This window comes from Ambystoma mexicanum, chromosome 7p, assembly GCF_040938575.1.
Source record: "Ambystoma mexicanum isolate Mex_15411 chromosome 7p, UKY_AmexF1_1, whole genome shotgun sequence".
Taxonomy (NCBI): Eukaryota; Metazoa; Chordata; class Amphibia; order Caudata; family Ambystomatidae; genus Ambystoma; species Ambystoma mexicanum.
The window spans coordinates 374,385,580-374,404,941 of record NC_090939.1 but is presented as its reverse complement, the minus strand read 5'-3'; the positions used below and the strand labels follow the sequence as shown (position 1 = coordinate 374,404,941).

The 19,362-nt window shown below is 46.6% G+C and overlaps 1 long non-coding RNA gene across 3 annotated transcripts in view; it reads right to left on the bottom strand.

The window, feature by feature from the left end:
- The window catches only part of LOC138526073 (uncharacterized), a 106,774-nt gene that overhangs the window by 46,450 nt on the left and 40,962 nt on the right, over window positions 1-19,362 (bottom strand). The window contains exon 2 of one of the 3 annotated variants that reach the window (XR_011283479.1): window positions 10,116-10,232. The exons of the other annotated variants lie outside the window; for them this stretch is intronic. This is a non-coding gene — a long non-coding RNA (uncharacterized lncRNA). The remainder of the gene's footprint in view (window positions 1-10,115; window positions 10,233-19,362) is intronic. 3 annotated transcript variants of the gene reach the window in all.

Here is a 19,362-nt window from a genome sequence, read left to right as displayed (position 1 = left end):
ACTCATCTATTCTTTGACTAAGCATTATACATTTTGGATACCTATTTATATCACTTTGAGCTTTGAACTTTGAATAACTACGTACCCAGATTGGGCCCCAAAGAGAGCGGCTGTGTGACCTAGTATTGCTACTTGGTCTTTAGCTTCTGTTGTATTTTTTAAGTCAGGGTGTGTCCAGACTTACTACAGCCAGCTCCTTTAGAACTACTACTTTGAACATCCAACTTTTCCTCTTTTTACACTGACTCTAATGTTTAGAGTAATTTTTGAATTTTGTGGTGCCCACTCATCTCTCCGTTTGCTATTAAACCCTGCCTCGCCTTTGTTAAGTTGCGGGTGCCCGTACTCCTGAGGCACTTGTGTGTCAAGCAGTACACTGACATATTCCTAGCGGCATGGTATTACTGCTTCTAATTTTCCTAAGACTAACTGAATGGAAAAAAGGTTCTTTGTCCGTGTGTAAGGCGGCCCGTTATTGCTGAGTCTAAATGCCCCTGAAACAAGTCCATTGATATATCTAAACCCATATGTTTCGTCACGCTTACCTAAAACGTTGTCTCTCTGACTTCGCCGCGTCTCGTATGGTGGTTGTTACTACGAGCGCCATCTTGGAGGACCCCTTGATTTTAAATGGGGCGATGTGGTCACATGATCGCATTTCCTACGTGGTCAGGGCTTTGGCAAGAATAATCTCAAATACGAGATTTTTGCTTCCTCACGGTTGTCTGGATACTCGCATGTATGTGTATCGTCAACAAAGTTAGCTGGATCAAATGTCCCCGCGTTAGTGATTTAGTAAAGACTACAAAAGGGTCCCCATAGTAGATGGGGTTTGCAGTCCTGTAGTTGTATCTGTACTTCGAATCTGAGCAGAAGATTTTTGCTTCCGGATGTGGTCATTCACATGGTGTTACAGTTTACTCCCAGGGGTTCTTGGGGGTTGTGGTCTTGATCGTGCATGTATTTTAATATGCCATATCCAAAGGTTAGGCTTCTGGACGGGATACACTTTCTTATGATGCTTCTCCAGTTAGCAGGCTACGTTGTGACTGGTTCCCTTGTTGGTCCTAGGGTCCAAAGAACGTTTATTTTTTATTTGATTGTTATTTTATAATCACAGGGGAAGAATAACAACTATTCCACGAATCTGTATGTGAATAGCCAACCCCCCTCAGATTGTCCTCAGGGCTCATATTTTTGCCGTTAGTGAGTTAGTCTGTGTTAGCCACATGTTGAACACCCCAGAGTTGGAGCATGAATGTTATTTCTCAATATTAGGATGGATGCCCTAGGGGTTCCTGCCCCGGTATATCTTCTATGGGAATGCCCATTTATTGAACAGCCAGTGATTGCCAGCAAATTTCCTCATTCAGGCCAATTATATGGCTCTGGAGTCTGAAAATCCATTGTTGTTCTCTCCTTAGTAGGAGTGCCGCTATGTTGCCACCTCTTTTGGGTATTTTGACCTTTTCCAGTATTGTCCAGGTGAGTTCATTTTCTGTGTGTTTCATTTCGATGTTGTGTTCTACAAGATGGGCCGTTCCTTTTTTGGTCCTGATGTTGGACCTGTGTTCTCCGATGCATTTTAATATGGCCCTCGTGGTCATTCCAATGTATTTTTTGTTGCTGGGGCACTGGATCAAGTAAACCACATTTGTGGTATTACAGTTCGTGAGGTTCCTCTGTTCCCAGGGGTATTTCCACCCTATGTCAATGGACAATGTTTGTTTGGTGAATTTACATACTGTGAAATTCCCGCAAGGTGTGTGCCCGAATGGCCTACTTCTGTTCCAGAGTGTTGCTGTATCTGTGGCGTGTGGGGACTCTTTGTATGTATGCACCAGACTGTCCCTTCAATTTTTCCTTCTTTTTATCGCAAAAAGGGGTTCTGGTAGATTGTTCTCTTCCACATTCAATATGTGCCAGGCTTTTTTTTTTTATTTTATTTTTTTTAAGCGGTTGGTGACTGCTGAATGGCTAAAGACTGCTGTAATTGTGTTGTCACCTCTGTCTTTTTTACCATGTTGTTTGAGGGTTATTTCTCTTGGTACATTCCTTGCCCTCTTTCTGGCTTGTTTAATTATTCTGTGGGGGTAGTTCCTGTCCTTCAGGTTGTTTGCAAGTCTTTCCGATTGTTTGTCATGCTCCATTCTAGTTGTGCAATTCCTTCTGCATCGGAGGAACTGTCTGAATGGTAGGTTTTCTTTCAGCGATCTTTGGTGGAAGCGGTGTAATCAAGGAGGGAATTTCTATCTGTCATTTTTTGAAAAACAATGGTCTCAAAGATATGTCCTGTCCTCATGATTCTTAGGTCTAGGAAGGTGGCTTCTGTTTTGCTCGCTTCATGTGCGAATTTGAGAAAGGGGTTTAGTCCATTTATCCATCCAATGAAGTTGTCCAATGTTGTGATACCTCCGTCAAACAACATCAGAATGTCGTTGATGTATCGACGCCAGCTCAATATGATCTTGGCAAAAGGATTGGTCCCTGGATATATATGTTTTTCCTCAAAGTCTGCAACATATAGGTTGGCTAGAGATGGTGCGAAGGTCACGCCCATGGCCATTCCGGTTATTTGTTCATAACAGCTTTCTTCGTTCAGAAAATAATTCTTCGTGAGTGCTATCTCTGCCAGTTGCATTATTAAAGAGATTGGCATGTCAAGAGATCTTGTTTGTAGTACCTTTTCAATTACTGTTAAGGTTTCTCTTTCAGGAATTTTAGAGTACAAGGACTCTATATCCATGGTCACAATAAAGATATCAGGGCTATCCAGGACTAGATTTTCCAAGTGTGCCAGGACTGCCGTGGTGCCTTTGGTGTACGAACGCATCTTACTGACTTGTTCTCTCAGAAAGAAGTCTGCAAATTGTGATAGTGCTTCTAATATGGATCCAATGCCCGACACTATGGGTCATCCAGGTGGTGGGGATACCCCTTTATTGATTTTGGGCAGAGCGTAGAAGGCGGGTCGCCTTGGATTTTGTGGGCTCAAGAAGGCTGCTTCTTTTGCACTTATATAACCTTCGGCTTCTGCTTCTTCTATGATAGGATTTATCATATTCCTAAGTTTTTCCGTGGGATCACTTCCTAGTTTTTGATATGTGGTGTGATCTTCGATGAGGGTATTCACCATCACATTGTAGTCCTGTTTATTCATGATGACAATGGCTCCCCCTTTGTCAGCAGGTTTTATGACCATTTCATCATTAGTGTGCAGTTCTTTCAGAGCTGTGTTTTCCATTCTGGTCATGTTGTGGAAGCAACCAGTCGCTTCTTCTGCTTCAATCTCCTCTAGTCTCTTTAGGATTATTTTTTCAAAAGTCTGAGATTCCACTGTCATTGCGTGTGGTGGCGGGTAATACGTGGATTTGCTATGCACTCCTGTGGCATCACGGGTTCCTTCCTAGATGCTCTTTGAGAAGTATTGTTTCAACCGTATTTTTCTCATCAATTGGGTTATTTCTATTCTGGTCTGAAAGGGATCATGTGGTGATGTAGGCACGAATGATAGACCTTTCTATAGTACTCTTAGATGTATTTGTGATGGAGTGAAGGCTGAAAGGTTAACTACCAGTGATTCTTTTCCAGTTTTCTCAGGGTACATTCTTATTCCTGTGGGACGTTCTGGTGGTACCATCCCCTCCCTCTGTTCCTGGTGACCCTGGGTGACTGCTCCTGCCACCACTTTCTGGATCTTCTTGGGGCCTGAAAACCCGAGTTTTTCCACCTCTATTTTGCTCTTGAGCCTCGAAACTAAGGTTTTTGTTGGTTCTGCCTGTGTCTTCGTCTGAGCTGCCACTGGAGAAATTCCTTATAAAGCACTCAAAGACTGTTGATAGCTCCATCTGCCTTTCTTTTCTCTCTTTTAACCCCATAGGATTCAGGGACCGAGCCCATCACACACCTGAAGACATCCTCTCAACATCCATAAATTGGAGATTGAAAAAAGGAATTAAAATATTGCATGCAGAATACAGTATTAACAAGTATTCGTCCTGAAGAAAGCGGCCACTAACCAGTTCCGCTGAAACCAATTGACTTTTACTGAAGCAGTATTGGATTGATAACCCATTCTCCGATACCTTACATACATTGATAAAAGGGCCCGTATAAGGAATCTATCATAGCTATTTATATCTAACCAACTCCTTGTTGAATAGAAAAATAGCCTTTTAACTATTCTTTGACCTCCCTGGCCACAGAATCAATGTTGATAAGACACACAACCTGGAGGCGGTACTATTAAAGACCAACACCGACCACCAGTAAGTGCGCACTTACTTTTTAGAATTTAGGAAAGTCGTGAGATAGGAAAGGGTCAGGACCTCTACACCCCATTTGTAGGCAGCACACCAGCGCACACTAGGGCTGGTTTGACTTTGTAGAAGGTTCCTCACACCTAGGGCCAAACAAGTATTGCTAGGGACCTAGCTGTAGGAATAACGTGCCTCCAATGATCTCTGCCTCAATGCCAGCAAGACTGAGATCCTTCCCATTGGCACTCTTGCCCCCTCATTCTTCCCCTCACTCTGGCCACTCTCTATGGGCTCTCCCCCTTCTCCTTCATCTGAAGCCAGAAATATCTGAGTCTATTTCTACCCCTCTCTTTCCTTCCTCCCTCACATTCAGGACTTTGTCAAGAAGGCCCACTTTCAACTCCACATCCTCAAAAGAATCCTTCATTTCCTCACCTTGCCCGAGAAGCTCAATGACTCTAGAGCCCTGGTTCTCTCTAGGCTAGACTACTGCAATAGCATCTTCCCTAATCTACTCTCTTCTTCTCTGCGACCCTTCCAGCTAATCCAGAACGGGCTGCAAGACTTATCCTTCGCCTGAAGCCCAGTAACTCCATCTCTACAGGCCTGAAATCTCTCCACTGGCTCCCGGTTGCTGCAAAGATCAAATTCAAATCCCTCTGCATCATCCATAAAACTGTCTGGGGCCTGGGATCTCGCTTTCTACAATTTTCTCTCACTAAATAGTCTCCCTCAAGATCCTTACGTTCCTCTGCCACCAATTCTCTGTGTGTCAAGCGCTTCGTTAAATAGCGAGCTGGTGGGCGATCTTTTTCCTTGGCTGGCTCCCTCCTATGCAACAACCTCGCCCTTCCTCTTCATATTGAGACGGATCTCCTCAAATTCCGGTAGCTCCTCAAGACCTTCCTCTTTGTTAGGCAAGAATTGATGTAGTAACCCTGTGGGAGACTACACAACCCTTGTCCTCTTGATATTAGGTAACCCACCTATTGGTATAGGTCTGTACTGCACAAGTTGGTAGTGTGACTGAGCAGACAGACTCATCTCAAGAGGGGTAAATGTGAGCTGTAAAGCTATAGCAATGACATCCACCAATACAAGTATCCAACACTCAAGGTTTCTAGTTAAAATAATGATTTATTTATTTAACTGTCTGTATTAAATAAGCATTCTTTCAAAATGGCATAATATGCAGCAATCACATAGACTTTAAAATACTTTCTCAGAATCAACACAAAGCAAGTAGATACTCTTTAGAGATGCTTCTACACACTTCCTACACCCTGAGGTGACTTCACGAACTATGACAGTAATGGCATTTATATATGACTTGTACACATTTTAAATTCCGAGGTTTGTAGAAAGGAAAGGTTAATTGGAGGAAAAAGGTTAAACAGGTTCTCAAAGCATGTGAACACTTTAAATCTTCTTGTTCAAAATCTAGTCTACACTCACATGGAAAAAGCTCAAGTCCATCAGAATTCCACCTATGACAAGAAGGTGAATTTAAGATCTTTTTCAGTAGGACAAAAAGGTATTAATCCTCTTACCTACCTATGAAATTAAACATGTCTCAAAAGTGGTATGGGCCATATGAGGTACTAGAGCAAACATGGACCTAGACCTATATAATAGCCTGACCTGATAGAAAGCAAAAGACCCACCTTTACAACGTAAATACCTTAAAGGAGTGGAAAGTAAATCCTTCCACTGCCATGCCACCGCTTCGATATTGTCTTGTCTGGTACCAGAGGAGATGGGCAATTCTGAGCTTATTCCCCAAGAACTATCTAGACAGAAGCAAGAAGATTTAAACAACCTGGTTATGGCCAGTTCAGGTACATTTCGTCCTACAATGAATGGCCTGCTAGAAAAAACTGGATCAATCGACTCCAGAGTACTGCTTCTGGACCATCATTTCTGCTAATTCCCCCATATAATTCAACTTATTTCATATTGAGGCTACCTGATAACCCTCACTGTGACCTTCGTAACATTATTCTCCTGCACTTGCGCAATGTCAATGTCACTTGGCCTAGTATGATCGTTGTCTCTGTCCTCCCTCTGTTCCCCCTTCTGTGCCTCGTTGTGCCTTGATACACTTGTGCATAGGCGCGTTACGAATGCCATATCATATCGTATCGTATCATATGTATTCTTTCTGCATCTGATGAGGCAACACTTTTTGTCTGAGATCAGGCATTCATTCATTTAGAAACGCTTCTCTTGCAATAAAGAGCTGTCACCTAGCTCTCGCCCTTCCCCACCTGCCCTTGAGCTCTCAGACTCTCTGCAGGGCAAGATGAAATTCAACCAAGTGTCCACAGTTAATAATTATGGCCTTCAATGCTACCATGGCAGGCCTAGAAAATGGCAAAGTTCTTGCAAAAAAATGCTTAGGCCCCTTACAAACACACGACACAATAATACAGTATTGTGTGTTACTACGCTGGTAGAAAATTAAAGCTATAGTGCAAATAACAAAAGCTTCAATTCACCAATTATCTGTATTATAAAACAAAATGTGCTACTATGTGCTAATGTTACCATGTGCCACCTTTCAGCTTTCAACCTAAAGATGTCAACGCTGCTGCTGTTCTCGTGACACGTGCCCCTCACATCACTGTCGTGGTTCTGATATGCGGTTAGAAGATCTTCCTGAACTGGAACTTCTGCTCACATGGTGGGAGGTGCCCCTGCATCTGGACACCCCCCTGAACACTATCAACTACGAAGAGTGGTCGACCAGCTGTTGTCAATAGAACTGATGTTACGCTGGGGCAGTCCCAGTTATTTAAACCAAACAGCAAAGAAGGACTTGCAGATGTTCAGAATTGAACAAGAGGATTAGAGGGTCCATAGAAGGAGACTGACGTGCAGGGTGTGCTTGGTCGGAACACACAAGCGGGTTGGTGATGTCAGAAGTAGCAGTGGTAGCAGCAGACAGCAGAAAGAACCTCTTGCAAGTTGGCAGGACATCTACAGTAGTAGTAGAAGTAGTAGAAGAAGAAGGTGAAAACCGTATGATGAGCGCGAAACCGAGGAAAGTTGAGACCGGACCAGTGCCCTACTAGCCCGGAAGAGAGAGTCCAGGCGATACGAAGGTGAACCTATCGAGAAAAGGTTAGATGAAGTGGAAAGGACTTTGTGTGAGATGCCCAGAGTTGACCAAGAGCCGGCATAATTGAAACCAAGAGAAATTGTGGTGGTGCCGTGGCCTGTAGTGTGTGGACCGTGTGGCCCGGGAGCAACACTGAAATCTCCAGCACTGGCCTATCGCAGAGGTGATTACTCGGTAAACATCCAGAAGTGTGAACAATACGCCTCTTTTATTGCCCCCTCCACCTCTGCTATTGACTCTCACTCCAACTCGGTTCTTGCTAACCTTCACCTCTCCATCTCAAACACCCTTGACATCCTTGCTCCTGCCATGAGGATCTGCATGAATCCTCCCTCCAAGTGCAACAATGGGTATGATTCTAACCTAGCCTCGCTGAAAAGCAAGTGCAGAGTTGCTGAACAGAAGTGGCTGGCCTCTCACACATCCTCTGACAAACTGGCCCGTCGCCTGCTTTAAGGGCATTACAGATTCTTCATCCGGTCCAAGAAGCAAGCCCACATCAAGGCTGCATCTCTGTGGCCACCAACAACATGGCTGAACTTTTTTAAATCCGCAAGGAACGTGCCAATCCTACTGCAGTCTCTACTTCTCCTCTTCCTTCCCAGGCCCTCTGCATGGCTTTGGTCTCCCACATCTCAACAACAACTCAGGACATCCTGTCCTCACTCTCCTTTACTCTCCTCCCTCCTCCACCTGCACCTATGCTGTCCTTGGCCACTCTCTCTCTATCCCTCCTACTCTCCAACTTCTCTCCCATTGCACTAGATGAGGTCACGAAGAGTGTTTGCTCTACGAAAGTCTCCTCCAAACATGTGCTTCCTTGTTCCTCTAGAACTATCAAGGACAGTATTACCACCCTCACTCCCTCTCTGGCTGAGTTCTGCAATCACTCTTTTGCCACTGGCTCCTTCCCATCATTGCTTAAGCACTCCCCTGTGCATCCCCTACAAAAAAAGTAATCTGCAGACCCTTCCTGCATGGCTATCTACTGCCCTATCTCCACTACCCCCTTCTTGGGAAAACTCTTGGAGCAGTTGGTCACCTCCCAACTAATCCACCACACTGAATCTGTTGGCTGTCTCCACGACCACCAGTCTGGCTTCAGAGCAGCCAGAGGCATGGAAACTGCTCTCCTGAACACTGGTGAAGACTCTCAAACCTCGACTCCAACTCTCGCTCTGTTCTCATCCTCCTTGATCTGTCCTCTGCCTTTGACAGTCAATCATGCCATCTTCCTTAACCAACTCCGTGATACTCAGGGCATTACAGACAGGGCACTGACTTGGCTGACTTCACGTTCCTTTCAAATCGGCCAGACCAAGTTCAAATGGGCCCCTTTCTCTCTGCTAACTCACTCTCTACTTACAACGTCGCTCAGGGCTCTATCCTCTCGCCATGGCTTTTCAACATTTACCTTGCCCCTCTTGCCCATCTGATTTCCACTTTCTCTCCTCACTTACAGTGTTACGTGAATGACACTCAGCTCTCATTTAAGCTTCCGTCTTCTACCTGCTCTCCCTCCTCTCTGATTTCCGATTGTCTGACTGCTATTCAGGCATGGTGTGCTACTAATGATCTTTGTCTTAATGCCAGCAAGACCGAGATCCTTCTCATTGGCAACCCCTGCCCCCTTCTCTCTGACCACCCTCCATGCACCCCCTTCCCTCCCTCTCTCGTGAGGCAAAAAATCTGGGGGTCATCTTCAACTCTTCTCTCTCCTTCTCTCCTCATATTGCTGACCTTGCCAAGAAGGCTCACTTTCAGCTTCATCTCTTTAGAGGCATTCTCCATTTCCTTACATTACCCCAGAATCTCAATGTCTCTAGAGCTCTAGTTCTCTCCAGGCTGGGCTACTATAACAGCCTTTTCCTCAATCTCCCTCTCTCCTCGTTTCGCCCTCTTCAACTAATCCAGAATAGGTCTGCAAAATTATCTTTGGCCTCAATCCCAGGAACTGCATCTCTCGAGCCCTAAAAGTACACCACTGGCTCCCAGTGATTGCAAGAATCAAATCAAGACCCTCTGTATCATCCATGTTAAAATGATGCTTGTGTAAAAAGTTATCTGGCAGTATGAAAATAGTTATCTGTGAAGTCCACTTATGATGTAATCAAGTTCTCAGTGGAATACTGCCAAAGGCAGTATGATGTAACATAGAATGTATATGTATGCAATGTAGAATGGTTAGGCTTGAAACGTGTTCTGTAACAGCTGATGTTGTCCCAGCCTGGAGGAAGGAAGTGCTGGGGGGCTGTATGTGTATGTGTTTTACTTACATTAAACACCCTTTTCACCTAACCTTTGGAGTGGTCATTCCTTCATTGGCGACAAGGATGGGATGTTAAAGGTGATCAGACCCCCGGCACACTGGAAGGACACATAGCCTTCACTACATTGGTAGAAGCTGCCCACGTGGGACAAAGAGAAGCCGCTCTGCCAGCTGGTGTCCATAGCAGAAAACGTGGGACTGAGAAAAGCTGTTTCCCCACCCGGCGTATGCAGCAATCAACGGGTGTTGATAGATTGCTTTCCGAGAGCGTTTTCTTTTGAAGGGTAACGCATTGTAGAAAACATTGCCAAGTCAACCCAGGAACATTGTGAGCGGCGCATGGACCCTGGTAGAAAGTGAGAGAAAACAAACTCACTGCAAGCAGCAGTGCATCCGAAGCAAGCACAGTGCCCAAACTCTTCGGAAGTGTGTAACGCTGCTAGAAAGTAAGAGAAAATAAACTTACTGTAAGCAGCGGAGTATCCGTTGCAAGATCAGTGCTCGAACACTTCCGGAGAGTATCCCTGCCTGCTGTGACAGACAGGTGGGGTCCACGCATGTGCATTATCATGCCTGACGTCTGCTGAGAGAAAACATGCACATATAATGGTAAAGCTACTGCACACATTTAAAGCTGCACAGGACATTAGAAAGTGTGCGATTCATTGATCAACCTTGTGAAGGGAGCAGAGGAGGCAAATTGGAAGCAAGAGGCTGCATTAGAAAGGCAATCTAAAAGAAAAAAGGGGGGGTTATCCCAACCCAGTCTAGTAAAGTATAACAGAGATTGGGATCAGAAATCTCTCCAAGGCCAAGGGACACAAGGGACAGTTCACCATTCTGAGCATCCACAAAGGGACATACATTTTCCAGGAACATGGCATTATAGGTCACCCAGGTCCATCACTATGCATGGCATTTCCAAGCCCTCTGAAGTTGAAAATGATGTTTCAATTATAGCTATGTCAAGAGAGAATTGCAGAAGTTGTTGGACATGGGTATGATTGAAAGAGCAGGGGTGTCGAATGGACGTCTCCATTGGTGATTGTGAAGAAACCATCTGGAAATGTGCACCTATGTGTTGACTTGAACAGTTGTGTACTTGTAGAATGACATCCATCGTCTAAAATGGGTGAGATGCTGTCCATGGTGCGTCAAGGAGTTTTTTCAAAACTTGATATGGCATCTGCCTATCATCAGGTAGAGCTTGAAAAGAACTGTAAAATACTTACGGCCTTTATTAGGCATGAAGGCGTTTTCCAATTTCAGAGAATGCCATTTGGCCTTGTATCTGCTTCCTCCATTTTCCAAAGGATAATGGATAAACTGTTCCACAATATCGAAGGTGTATTTTGTTTTCAAGATGACATTTTGGTGTCTGGGAATAGTTTAAGTGTACATGATGAAAGGTTGGACAAGGTGTTGGGAATTCTTGGAGCAAGAGGTATTACGTTAAGAGAGGAAAAGTGTGTTTTACAGGGTCAACAAGGTGGAGTATTTGGGCCATGAAATTTCATTCCAAGGGATAAGACCCGAAAGTGCCATGGTGAATGCAATCAAAGATGTGGTCAAACCAAAGTCAAAAGGGGAATTACGTTCCTTTTTAGGAATGTTGGTGTTTTATCAAAAATGTATAAAGAATTACTCCTAAAGAGTTATGGAAATGAGGAAGTTGCTTAGAAAGGGTGAAGAGTTTATCTGGAATGATAAGTTTAGGGAAGAATTTAAAAGGATTAAAGAAGAAATTGACATAGCTGCCCCATTAAAGAAATTTGATAGGAGGAAAAGAAGAATTATCACAGTGGATGCGGGTGAAGCAGGGCTAGGAGCTGTTTTTTCTCAGGTGAACCAAAAAGAAGAAGAGGAGATCACTGCGCATGCATCCAGGGCACTGAGAGGTGCAGAATTAAGATATTCCGTATTGGAAAAGGACGCTTTGGGTTGTTTCTGGGCAGTTGAGAAGTTTTCGAATTTCATGTGGGGAACTGATTTTGTAATCAAAACATATCACAGGCCTTTCAGGGCTATTTCTGAATGTAAAGGTTTAGATAAGATATCTAGAAGAGTTGCAGAATGGGTTACACGCCTCCAATGCCATAGATTTGAAATGTGTGTGGTAGCAGGAAAAAACAATATCTTAGCCAATTGATTGTCTAGATTGCCCCGAAGGGTGGAAGAAATCCAACGGAATGAGGATATGGAATTGGTTTATGATGGCATCATAGATAAGGAGGAGTGGGTGAGGGCTGTAGACAACAATGGTGTTTTATCTAAAGTCAAGTTGAACATTGAGAGTGGATGGCCCAAGAAATGTGAAATGGCTCAAGGGGAGAGGCCATTTTGGGAAGTTTGCAACAAACTAAGTTTGGAAAATGGAGTTGTGTTTCGGTGGGGACGAGCCGTTGTGCCCGATAGCTTTAGGTCTCGCATTATTGATATTGCTCTTAAAGGACATGTGGGTATTAGTAAAACCAAACCTGTTTTACAATGTGATTACTGGTGGCCGGGTTTTGACAGAGAGGTAGAAAGGAGGCTGCAGCATTGCACACAGTGCGTAACAAGTTGTAAAGGAATCATGGTGAAAGAGCAACCCATGATGATAAATGATGTCCTGTGGAAGGTGTGTGAAGAGGTGGCCATAGATCTTCTTCGACCAGTGTAAAGACTGGAGGGGGGGGGTCTGTACTTATGCTCTCTATATAGTAGAGGAGAGGCACAGAGGACCCTGCCAAGATTCTCTATTATGGAAGCAATGGACGAGCAATCAAGGCCTAGCTTCTCAGGAGGTGATGCAGGCTTGTTCTTAAGTACAGGGTAGTCCCCAAGCCCCCACAAAGGAATGTCCACACACTATATTCGTTAAAACACAGTCTTTATATAATTATGTTCAAGGTTATGTACACAATCACAATAACTCACTTTGTGCTCAGAAAATCCACAATGCCAAATATATACCATTCTAAGTGGTACCACAATTATTATCAGATTTCATTAAAGTGCATCAACTGTACTTTAGTTAACTGTCCCACAAATCACTTAATAAGGGTAACCAACAATAGACATAGGAGGAAAGCAGTTGGTTAGAACAATTGGCAGAATACTGGCCCCGTTATCTAGACACAGTTCTGTGTGGAGATCCCCCACCTGGGCAACCTGTAAAATAAAGATATAGCACAAGCCCAGTCCATATATTGTTCTATAAGTCTTATTTCCTTCTATAATGTTTCTACCACCCCAATGTACCTGGAATAGCAGAGTTCGACGTTGGGTCGTCGACGGATCCTTCTTGAGCGGCTCCCTTTAAAGCAGGAGCCACGGATCGTCGGCATCCCACAAGGAAAGTGAACTCGGCATCGAGGCAGCAGCTTCGGTCCCAGCGGTGCTCGTTGACAACGATTCGAAGACGTCCTGCAAGGAAGAGGTGTGCAGGGCACCTCCATGTCGATAGTTCAGGAACGCAAAGAGTTTGTGAAGAACTGTAGCTCAGCAAGGGCATCGAGTCGTCCTTCATCTCTACGGTCATTGGGTGGCGGGAAACCAGCCGGCGGATGCTCCTCTGCGCGTCAACGGCCTGGCCTTCTCCGGCGGGATAAGGCGGGCGGCTGTGCGGATGAGCGCGTTCATGAATCAAAAGTCTTAGGCAAAGGAGCGTTGCGGCTCCAGTCGTCAGTTGCGTGGCGTCAAGCGGTCCCCTCTTCTGGGCAACACGGCTTCAACGGGCCTCCAGCGGTTACAGCAAACTTGCAAACCCTGGTCGACGACGGTGGAAGGAATGCCCGGTGCTGATCTTCGTTCTCCTCGGCGGTCCCAGTCTACAGTCGGCAGCCTTTCGAGGGTGTGACTTCCAGGGCGCTTCGGCGAAGGTTAGCGGTGCTCGATGGTCCCTCAGATCACGGGAAGAGGGTGCCTAACCAGGTCCTCTCTTGGATCAGTCTCGATGGCTTTCGGCTTTCGGCGAAGGGAGACAGCAGTCAACCTTCTTCTTCAGGCTCGGCTTCGAGATTAAGCGTCAGTTTCAACTTCAGCTTCTGAACGATTTCTAGCAGTGAAAGGCCCCCAGATATACTAGTTGATCTCCCATTCATTCTGCTGGGTCACACTCAGGCAACCAATCACTCAGAAGGGCATTCAGCAGTCAGTCAGCCAATCAGGCATAAAGTGCATTCAGGCCATACTCCTCCCTCTCAGACACTCACAACAAGGAATGTGTATTGGGACAAGTACTCAGCCATTCAACACTACACACTGCATTCGTACCAGTTTCGGGCAGGGCTGTCTCAGTCATTGTGTCAAACACCAAAAAGCAGACATCCACAACAGGAAGCGCATATTGGTCACACACTCCATTCACCCATGTCCCACCCACAGGGTGTACCCACAACATACAGACATTGGAAGGCTCCAGCCAGTCTGGCTTGGACTTCACAACAACACTATATATGGAACGTCCACCCAACAGCCAGTCAGTCAGAAGGGACAGAGTCAGGGCTTCGCAGGACTTTGGGAAAACAAGGTAACAGGCAATAGAAGAGGCCACAAGGGCCATCTTATTTCCAATCGGGAACCAACTGATTCCAATGGCAGGGCCTGGGTATCCCAAAATGGAGGATACTCAGAGCACCTGTCAAATTCAGTATGGAGCAGCCACCAGCCCATACCCTGCTCTGTGGGCCACACACAGGTGCCCAAAAACATAGACTAGGGGCACAGGGTTGTACCCCCACCCGTGGGGGCCATAAGGGTATCCCATGCGTCCGTACACCAAACCAAAAGAGAGCTGCACCGCCAGGAGTCCCACATGAACTCCTGGGCAGAAAACAATACAGAACACAATTGAAAAAGGACTACAGGACAGGGACAGTGAGGCCCTGTCCCTCCAATGCATTTCCAGCATCACAGTCACCCCCCCCCAGACTGATGTTAGGGTGCCTAATCTCCCAGGAGATAGACACCCTCATCCAGACGGTCAACATACCTTCTGGAAAGGCCATCTGCATTATCGTGACTCTTCCCTGGTCTATGCTTTATGGTGAAGTCTAGCCCTCGCAGGCTAATGGACCACCTGAGCAGTTTCGGATTCTCACCCTTGATCTCCATAAGCCACTTCAGGGGATTATGATCTGTTTGGAGGTTGAAGGTAGACCCCGTAAGGTAGGGCCTAAAATGCCTAAGGCTCCAAACTATGCTAAACATTCCTTTTTAACAGTAGCCCACCTAAGTTCTCTACCCTTGAGTTGTCTACTGATGAATATGATAGGATGTTCCCTCCCTTTGTCATCTAACTGGGACAAGACAACTACAATTCTGGTGCCGCAGGCATCCATCTGGACGATAAAGGGTTTGCTGCAGTCAGGCGCACACAACACAGGTGCCCTACACAGACTTTATTTCAAGCCATTAAAGGCCCTCTAACAGTCTTCAATCAATTAACCTTCCTAGGTTGTTTGGGTGAAGTCAGAGCTGTCAGCGGTGCAGCTATGGTTCCATGAAATTGCGATAATACCCAGTGAGAGCCAAAAAGGCTCTCACCTGGGTTTGAGTAGTGGGAGTGTCCGAGTCATGTACATCCTGTACTTTACTGGTGAGGGGTTGGATTTGACCCCCTCCTACCTCATAACCAAGATACGTGACTTTCCCCTGAGCTATCTGGCACTTGGTGGCCTTAATAGTGAGGTTAGCCCTTTTCAAGGCCTGCAACACCTTATCCAGATGTGTCAAATGATCTTCCTAGACAGCAATGTCGTCTAAGTAGGCCACACAAAAGGCATTCTTCAACCTAAAAGGCATGACCCTAAACTGGTAGTGTCCCTCAGGTGTTGAGAACGCCGTCTTTTCCTTGGCATGGTCCGTCAGAGCTATTTGCCAATAGGCTGAGGTAAGGTCAAAAGGTGCTCACAAATTTGGCAGCACCGATGGTGTCCACAAGCTCATCAGCCCTGGGAAATGGGTGCGCGTCAGTTTTGGTGACGGCATTGACTCCTCGGTAGTCCACACAGAACCTCCAATCCTTGGTACCGGCCTGGGACCTTGCCTGGGGGACAAGGACCACTGGACTAGACCAGGGACTGGTTGAGGGTTCAATAACACCCAGATCCAACATCTTGGCGACCTCAGCCTGGATGTGGTTCTTAACAGTATCTGACATAAGGTAGCACCTGCTTTTGACAGGCACACTGTCACCTGTGTCAATCTCATGCCTACACCACGGTGTAAGGCCTGGTGTCAGTGAGAACAGAGAGGCGTACTGCCGGGTCAAAGTCCTACAGGCCTTCTGCTGCTCTGTCGTCAGATCGGGAGAGAGCTGTACTCCCTCCACTGAGCCATCCTGAGGGTTGCTATGCAGTAAATCAGGAAGGGGCTCACTCTCAACCTCTTCTTGCTCTGAAGCTAGCAAGAGACATGAGACTTCGGGCCGCCTGTGGAAAGGCTTGAGCCTATTAACATGGAATACCTGAGAGGCTCCCATGTCAACAAGATAATTGACCTCCACCATCTTGGAGATTATCCTGAAGATTCCAGTCCAATTATCTGCCAAAGCCCGAGACATGGTAGGCTCCATCACGCATACCTCCTGTCCTGGGGTCCAATCCACTTGCGATGCTTTAAGGTCATGCCAGTACTTGTTCAATTCCTGGCTGGCCTTGAGATTTGCTGTTGCCTGACCCATCATCTGTGTCATCCTCCGTCTGAGGCCTAACACATAGTCCCCCACTTGCTTGGCAGGACCTGGAGGGGTGGCTTCCAAACCTTCTCTGATTAAGCAAGGGGCCCCCTCACGGGATGTCCAAAGAGTAACTCAAAGGGGCTGAAACCAACACCCTCTTGAGGTACCTCTCTGTAAGCAAACAGCAGGCATGGCAGGAGAAGATCCCACTTCTTCCTTAGGGGCTCTTCCAAAGCGCCTAGCATGCCCTTGAGAGTTTTGTTAAATCTCTTAACCAGACCGTTGGTCTTGGGTGGTAAGAGGTGGAGAATTTATAGGTTACCCCGCACTCTTTCCACATGGTTTTCATGGAACTCGACATGAAGTTGGATCCTCTATCAGAGACAACCTCCTTAGGGAATCCAACACGGGTGAAAATGCCCAGGAGAGCCCTGGCAACCACCTTGGCAGTTACAGTCCGAAGGGGTATAGCCTCAGAGTACCTGGTGGCATGATCTACCAAGACCAGGAGGAACCGATGTCCACCTGACGAGGGAGGGTCAAGGGGACGACGATGTCGATGCCCACCCTCTCAAACGGTGTGCCCACCACTGGCAATGGTTGCAGTGGGGCAATGACACTGCCTCCAGTCCTGGCAGACAACTGACAAGTTGGGCAGGTCCTGCAGTGGGACTCCACTTCTACTCCCATTCGGGGCCAGTAGAAATGGGCAGAGAGCCTCTGCTTAGTCTTCTTGGTACCAAGATGACCAGCCAAGGGCACCTCGTGTGCCAACTGCAGCAGGAAGGGCCTGTAAACCTGGGGTACCACCAACCTCTTGAGGGCACCAGGTTCAGGCTTAGTGGGCTCACTAACAAGGAGCTCACCCTCCCAATAAATCCGGTATGTCCTAGGCACTTCTCCTTGTGCCTGGGACAGGGCCTGTTTCCTCAGACCCTCGAGAGAGTGGCACTCTCTCTGTCCCTTACAGAAGTCTGCCAGGGAGGGCCCCCCTTCAGCTAACAAGCATCGAAAGTCGGGATGATCCTCCGGGTTGAGAGCCTCTCCCACAGGAAAGTCTTCTGGCTCCTCTCCCACAGGAGTTGAGACAGGATTCACCACTGGACCCAGCCCGTCCGCAGCATGGATCTCAATGGGTGCTGTCGGAACAGCAGGAAGAGCAGGGGCTCCCTCCACAGAGGTGGCCTTCTTACTCTTCTGTTTCTTTCGTGCCTTGGGTTTCCCCATCAGCAAGGACACCGGGCACGCAGCTGGACCCTGTGTGACCCGTGATCGGGTGACCGCCACAGCAGCCATGGGTAGACCATCCTTCATCATCCCCGACTCGACCAAATCGTTTTCCAACAAAATGTTCACAGGCACGTTGCCCTGAACCAGGACCGGAAGCTTCGCTGTCTTGTCTCCAATCGTAATGTTGACTAAGGCTACAGGTGATAATTTGGGAGGCCCACCAGCTAACCTGGTGGTTCTCAGAGGAGCAGCTATATAGTCCTCTGGCTTGAGCAGGGTCCTGTCTACCACTGTCATGCTTGCCCCAGTGTCTCCCAAACCAGTAGAAGGCTGGCCATTCAAGAGGACAATTCTCAAAAGCCTACAAGTGTTCTGTGGGATAGTCGCCAGTACTTCTGCGTACTGGTCCCAGGCCACAAAGGACACTAAGGAAATCTCTACGGGAGCAACGAAGGTGATTCCAGTAGAGGAGGGGAGGACAGTGGCCTCCACCTCAGGTACAGAGTAGGGATAGGTCAGGCTGACAGCCTGGACTCCAAGTGCCTTACCCTTACACTTGGGGTCACCCCTTCGGTGGTCCAGAGCCCCACAATCCCAACATGTGCCGGGTTTGCGGGGTACAGTACTAGAACCACTGGGACCCTGCTTTGCAGCAGGCGGACCACTACTCTTACTCCCACCCACAACAGACCTATCCCCACTAGATTTTTGGGTCTTCGGAGAGGAAGGTTTTGGTTTACCCGACTGTGACTGCTTTTGGGACTCCTCAGCTTTCTGAGAGGCCCCCTTTTCTTTGTCCTTGTCCTTCCCACTGGAGTCCTTAGACCCACTTGGCAGCCAACCTAGCCAGCTTAAAGGGGTCCAAAATTGTTCTGGTCAGCAACATACTGACGCAGCTCCAGTGAACAGGCTTCCAAAAAATGCAAAAAAACAAGAGGTGGGACAATTCAACAAACGTTTTCACTTTGTAACCATCAATCCAGGGACGTTTTTGTGGGAGGGCAAAAGGGGCACTTGCCCAGGGCCCCCACCTTGGAGAGGGCCCCACAAGGCTAGTTGAGCTGAAGAAGTAAGATTCCATTTTTCACTAGTCTTAAATAGCACCCTTATGGATATGTTATGGGGTGCTGCTGAGGCTCTAAACCCATTGCCTTTCTGTTTTGGCAAGTGCATTCTGCCTTGATCAATTCACCATGTATTGCTTTCTGTGTTCACTGTGGTATACATGGTTTGTGTGTTCCTTATGGCACAACTCTGTAGCATTCTTTCCTTCCTGTGGGAATTATGTTGATCATGTTCAAATGCAGATTGATAAATTGCGTGCCACGATGGTTCAGAAGTTAGCTCAGTGCCTGAAGCACCCATTGCAGAGATATGTGTTCATAAGCAAAATTAGAATATAACATTCCAGCAAGACTGGCTGAGCCTTTTCTATATCTGAAGATTATAGACCAGCCTGCATATGCACTTGGTTTTGCAGAACAACATCTTCTATTATTAGCAATGTACCTGTACCAGATAGGGGGTGCTATAAAAATGAACATATCATCTGTATTTATGGTGAAGGTCTAGAAATTGGTTTGTTCAGATGGGGTGTTGTAAAACCATGGCAATCGCGTCCAACAATGGCATAAACTGTTAGTCCAAGAGGTGAATAAGTATCCAAATTCAAGACTATGGAACGACAGTGTTCATGTTTGTATCCTGGAGTTGCCAGCAGACGATACAGTGATCCTGGTCAAATCATCTAATATATCTTACATTACTGTGCTGTCTTCTGTGAAGTTTGCCTTCTTGCATGCTGCTAGTATTGTTTATC